This window comes from Octopus bimaculoides, chromosome 1 (genome assembly GCF_001194135.2).
Source record: "Octopus bimaculoides isolate UCB-OBI-ISO-001 chromosome 1, ASM119413v2, whole genome shotgun sequence".
NCBI lineage: Eukaryota > Metazoa > Mollusca > Cephalopoda > Octopoda > Octopodidae > Octopus > Octopus bimaculoides.
In genome coordinates this window covers 177,359,497-177,366,556 of record NC_068981.1, presented here as the reverse complement: position 1 = coordinate 177,366,556, position 7,060 = coordinate 177,359,497, and the positions used below count along the sequence as shown (strand labels likewise).

General features: G+C 31.4%; 1 long non-coding RNA gene across 1 annotated transcript in view; it reads left to right on the top strand.

The window, feature by feature from the left end:
- The window catches only part of LOC128249391 (uncharacterized), a 172,321-nt gene that overhangs the window by 128,303 nt on the left and 36,958 nt on the right, over positions 1 to 7,060 (top strand). The window lies entirely within an intron of this gene.

Genomic DNA, 7,060 nt, shown 5'->3' with positions numbered 1-7,060 from the left:
ACACACACACACACACACACACACACACACACACACACACACACACACACACACACACACACAATATGTGATAGAGTTTTGCGTAAAGCACCCACCTTCCTGTATCTGTTGTAAAATGAACATCACAATATCACAATGCCATTCCAGCCATGACAATGCAGCCAGTATAATTTACTCTCACTCACTCTCTCTCTCACTCACTCACTGCATATACATGCATGTTGATATACAATATACAGCATCTTCCTTTCTGCAATTCTCAAATTTTAAAATTTATTTAGAATATGTTTTCATATTCCTGTATTTTAAACATTGCAGATTATGATTGTGGTTCCAAAAAACTATATTTCCCCCTATCCCTAAAATCTAGCTCTTACTGTTAATCTTAACCATAAACACTTACTGTAACCATAACTAGAAACTGAATTTTTCTGAACAAGATTATTATTGTCTTTGTTTAACAAATCTAAAAAGGTTAAAAACGTTTTGGAGAAAAAGACAATGAAAATGTTAGTACTGATTGTATACTATACTCTGAAATGGGAAGTAGAAAATATTAATAAAAAAAGACAGAGTTCATATTGTGCAAATGTACCAATAATTTAATGTATATAAAATTCATATGAAATTATGTCAGTTAATATAGAGACAAATGTATTTGTGTGATTAAGAACTTATATATAACTCACTATTTATAACACCACTGTTAAAAACAATGTTATATTAAAGCTAGTATTACTGAAAATAAGACATTTCAGTGCTTCTTTATATATCCAGGGCTCCAAGAAAGTGAAATATTTGATTTGTCAAAAAGTAAAGTGTTTCCAAGTCAGAAATTGGGAGTTGTTTTCTACAAAATGAAATTACTAAGGAATGAAAATAAAACTGTGAACTAGAAAGTGTTGGGTGGATACTTAAAGCATCCAATGTCATGTTGTCATATTTGAAGCTGTATCCAAATATATTTATCAAATTCTAATTAATATGAGAAAAGCATGGCTATTAACTACTTAGGTATCGAATTTAGGTTAATTGAAGAGTTAGAATAATTAAAAGTAAATACAAAAAACAAATAATTTCTTCAAAAGATATGGATTTTTTCCCTTGTAAATGAGTTTGTTCTAGTTGTGATGAGGATGTAAAGCTTAGAGAGGACCTGCATCAGGCTGGTGAATAACTGTGGAGGTGTAGCAAGCGAGTTTGTCATAAGAAATTGTCATTGCAAAAACATTTTTCCTAGGAAAACTATTTCATGTACAATCCATTGAGCTCATGCATTGTTGGGTGTATGTCATGTCAAGCATTAAAATAATAGCCCATAAAACACTTTCACTTCCTCCCCGTCCTTCCTTTTCTCATAAATAAGACTTGCACTTTTTGACCTAGAAACATCTACTGACAAAATAAATATTTTCACTTTCATAAGGCCCTTGGAAATGAGGAAGCGCCATCATTTTTTATGAACAAAGAAAAAAAAAAAACATAACCAATAGTGGAAAAAAAAATGAGTTGCTGTTTCTGTCAGTCTGTCTCAAAGACAGGAATTGGATTAAAATGAAGTAATTTCTCCCCTTCTTTTTCCATCAATATGTTTGTATAGTTGTTGGTGAATGAGTTAGAATGTATGTTGACATGATGAGTTGTCTTTAGTTCATGGATGGCTGAAAATTACTTTACCATGTTGATACAATAATTAACAACATTTTTCAATTTTTAGAATTCCAGGCCCAGAAATGAACTGAAATTTATTTTAGGCAAAAGGCCTTGTGTTAAATAGTATAATTGTCAGAACATTTTATTGCCACAGTGGGTTGTTTTAGCTAAAATTGTAGAACACACCAACAAATAGACTTTGAATTTTAGTATTTTAAAGTACTTAAAAGTAAAATTTTACTTGGCACAATTGTCTGGATTTTAGACAGGATGATATTTTTGTTGTTGAAATGTCATAAGACTTCCAAAATCAGTAATCATCTTGTTACCTTTAATAACTAACACGAGTTTAGTATCTTTGTAAGTTATATAAATTTCCACTAACTTGTAGTGAAAAATGCATAAACTTTATATAAAGTCAATCATTTTAATGTTAAGCATATTCACTTTATAGATATAATTCTATTGTATATATTAAAAATACATAAATAAATGGAATTTGAAGCTTGGTACTTTCTAAGCAGTTATAATAGTGAGAATTTATTGCTTTTAGAGCCATTCTTATATCATGTTTTCAGCTCACACAAAAATAAAATACAATAAAAACTATAGCACATTACTTAAAATTTACCAGTATAATTAAGATTGTAATAGTATTACTTACAATTATAATAATTACAAAATAGTTTAGTAATAATTGAGATAGCATTACATTTTTTTGTTTAACAAATCTGATTACAAGAATCCTTTTAAAATCCATACACACACTTTCTCTATAATCACAAATAGGAAATATTTCTTGAAAGATTGATAACTGTTTAAAGATTTCAAAAGATATCCCAATATCATTTGTTAATATGCAATAGGCAAGTGACATGACAATAGAATCAATTTGCTGTGAAGCCTCTCATATCTCAAGAGAAAATAAAATATTACTAAACAAAAGAAAGCTGGCTGTAACTGTATTTGTCATAATATTGCCATGCATACTTCGATAGAACGAACACATCATCCACATAGCTGCACCATTTTCATCAGCTCATTCTCTCATCCCTTTGGGAATATCATATCCATGATTCTGTGTTGGCCATGACTCAGAATGCTGAACACAATAGCAAGCAGATAGTGTTATAGTTTTGACAGGATTGTCCTTGACACCACACAATAATACTGGTGTCCATCTTAGTTTAAGGGTATTCTGTAAAATATTAGACAAAATAAACAAACAAATTTTTAATATTGAGATTATTGATGCTAGAATGCCCCCAAAGAGATTTCATGAATATGTTGATTAACATGTAAGTTATGCTTTTCTCACTTCCCCCATTATTTATCTTCTGGTAATGTACATTTGTAATGCCTCACAATTGCTGCCTGGCTTGTCACTATTAAAAATAATTTAATAATTACTTTTTCTCAAGCATTTTAAAATAGTTTATTTTATGGATTTTCCCCACAAAATCTCAGTGTTCAAACCATTAAGTTTTCTGTGCAATTCATATGGTAATTGGATATTGTAAATAGCTTACTTGTTATTGAATGCTCGGTCTGGCAGGAGTCAAACATTGTAAACTAGATTTAACTTGATCTATTTAAACTTGTTGACCAATTATATTTTTACAAACTAGATTGGCACATATTCTGTCTGTTATGGTAACATTATAGAAAACTATAGTATATAATAAGTACAATTAATATTAGAATATAATGATTTTTTTTTTTTTTTACATAGATATAAAGATTCAGATCATTTGGGGTAATCTTTAAAATTTAGGGATTTAATTGAATTGGTTCCAGATTGAAACTGAACTTTGTCTACTGAAAATATCACCCAGTTTGATAGTGGTATTCTTTCAACATAGTTTTATAAAACAAATGTCTTGCTTAAGTAAGGCTAATGAAAAAGTAGAGGACTGACTGCATTGATAATATTATCAAACAAGAGGCTGATGTTTAATATTTTGTCACTGGTATTCTGTGTGGTTATAGGTCAATCTTTAACTAGATATGCTGTGGCCTTGGTGAGTGATTTGTTCTTCACTTGCAGTACCAAGTTTGATCCCTTCTGTAGAGAAAGCTAGCTGCAATAGACCAGTGTTCTAGCTAGGAGAAGATTTAACTATCTTTCACTTAATGCTACTAGAACTGAAAAAGATATTTATAATACATTAATTAGTAGGGCAGACCCAAAGAAGAAGAAAAATAACTGTGAAGAGAAAAAATTATTTGATCAGATCTTAATACATTACCTTTATGAACAAGATGCACTGAAAAATGCAAAATTACAGACCTATCCTGATCATGATAGTATAGCCATCTTTAATTGACAAAAACTTTTGATTTTCATTAGTCATCTTGTCACGCCATTCTAAACACTGTCTAGGTGCAAGGACAATTATATTTTTTAAAGAATTCTACTTCATATTATTGTAAATTGTTGAATATAGAAAAAAAAAATCTTTTGTTACAAAAAATATATGAGAAAATACAAAATCATGCACACAAATGCATGTGCTTTTATACAGATATGAGCAGGCAGGTACTAACAATATACACATATACAAATCTTTAAAATATCTATAAACACACGTATAAAAGTACACATGTTAATACTAACACATATACAGAGCTTATTTAAAAAAAAATTTTTTTTTTTAATAATTATGAAAAGGTGAGTAATTAATTCTGTTCCAGTTGCTACTTATGGCCAGCTGCCAACCAGCTAGGCCAGCTGCAGGCTCAGTGAACCAGCCCTTATTTCCCAGTACAATATACACCAGCCATACAGCATATCCCAAACAAATTCACTAAGTTAAAGCTGCACATCTCACAAAACTATTTACCAAACAAAAAAACTAAGACCTCAAACACAAACAACTTGTCTATCCATGACTGGCCAATTCTATTCAAACTACTGAACCACTATTCTATATCTGCCTATTTCCTGTCTTGTCATTCATTCCAAACAATGTTACTCTGAATTCAGTCTCATCTCACACAAATAATAGACGACCTTGACAAACATGGATGAGACAGGTATATAAAAAGTAAACAACAAATCAATGGTGATAATGATGTTAATGGATGACAGTCAGCTGACACTATGTAGCTGATATAATGTAATTAGTTAATTACAGTTGCAGTTAAAAAAAAAAAACTGTTTATAAATTATTCCCACTTTAGAAACTGTATGCAGAAATTTTCATTTAAAAAAAAACAACCTTATTTCCATTTTAATCCCTGTAATTAGTCAGTTCATATTACCCGAAAGGAAAATTTTGCAAGCTTTCATTGATTTATTTGTTTCATGCCACTAAAGAGTGATATAAGTATGTGTTTTGTGAGTGTTGTGTTTTTCTTTTGTCAATGACATATTGCTGTAATTGTTTTGCAATTGTCCATATGATAGCACATGGAATACTACTACAGTTGTATAATCTACAGAAGATTAACACCCAATTAGAATCCATATGGGAATTTCTGAAAGTCACCCATTACAGCATTAATCAGGTTTAGTGCTAGTGCAATTTCTGTAATCTAGGAGAAGTATTGTTTATAATGCTAATTGCTGTAACATATGTACACCAACATACATAGACACCTACATGCAGTATGAATGTGATGCAATAGATATTTTGATTTCATTCAGAATTAAATCAGAATTTCAGACGTAAGATTTAGCTGTTGTGAATTGTTTCATTCTATCATTTAATAGTCTAGCATTTTATGCTCTGCGTCTGATTTTCTTTTTACTTTAAAATAAATTGATGAGAAGTAAACTAGTAGAACCATATCCTTATGTTCCTGAATACATTCATAAATATTTCACAGCCCCTCTTCCTATCTCCTGTTTAGTTGAAACATAGTCATGAGGCTGTTATTAATTGTTATTGGTTCTTGGCCAGACCTTTTCCGGGTAGTGGTCAATGCTTTGTTATGAATGAGTCATCAAGTATAAATTACGCATATAATCAATTAAAAAGATAATCCTCCAAAATTACAATTTATCTAATTGTTTTATATATTTAACAAAAGACAAATTATAATTTTGCACACATACACAAAACAATTTCAGATATAATAAATATCCAAAAATAATGTTTTTTCTACTCTACATAATATCATATGAATAAGATTTCACACTCAGTAATTTCTAGCAAATAAAGTGTGCTTCATTTAGATACAAATTTTTTTGTGAAGCTCTGATTTGAATTGTGGGTAATTTTACTTCTTCTGACAAAAGTATGAGTATCATCAAATTTTCTTTTCTCAACAATCTGAGATTTTGTAACTTGCAGATGTGAGTGTACACATGAAGGTCTAAATTACAAATGAGTGACTGCTTTCTCTACAATTTTAAACTGTCCTATATCATTATAGCAGATTTTAATTTTTTTTTTAATAGAACTGATTTCTATTTATCATTAAAGGTTTATTTTATTGAAGAAATATTTCTATTTTATAAGCTTAGTCTATGAAAATATAAAGCTGCTGGTAATGTTATTGTGAGTTCTGTGTTTAAAAAGTTTCAGACATTGACCTAATAGGATATCATGTGAGGTGGTATCAAAAGGTTCCCAGATTAGTTATGTTTAATAAAGAATAACTTATTTACTTAAGTTTTAACATCATCTCCTTCGAAATAGTCACCTTGTGCAGCATTACACTGATCTCAACGTTCCTGCCACTTTTGGAATCCGTCCTGGAACTCGTTTTCCATAAGCAATTTGAGGACCTTCTGTGATTCACTCTGGATCTTGACAACATAGTTAGAATGGCGACCTCTGAGCTGCATTTTCATCCTGGGGAAGAGATGAAAGTCCGCAGGTGCTAAATCTGGTGAATAGGCCATGTGTGGAAGCAATACCATGTTGTTTTTGGAAAGAAAATCATGAGTAAGGAGAGCTCATTGATAGGGTGTATTGTCGTTGTGAAGAATCCAATTCTTTGCCCGCCACAGATCCGGTCACTTTCACTGAATGTCCTCCCTCAAATGCTTCAAAATGTCGCAGTAGGTGTGATGCTTATGGCAGATCTTCCAGACTGCTCATTGGCTTCCAGGGACATTCTTCCACTTTTGAAGCCCCTCTGCCACTCGAAACATTGTGTATGACCCTTTGCTTTGCTGCTGTAAGCTTGCCAAAGCATGCTCAATGTCTCTGTAGCAGACTTGCCAAGTTTAATGCAAAATTTCACATTGGCTCTTTGTTGATGTCCACGGCAAAATTGCAGACTACAAAATAGCATATATGTTATCCCCAAAACACAAATTTCACAACTTGCGAAGTAAACACAGTGATGTCACTTGGTACACTGCCTCATGAAGGTGATTGCTAGCTCTCACTGCTCATGCAACTGTGTGCTGCCATCTGTTGGTGCTCTACAGAACTAGTCTGGGAATTTTTTG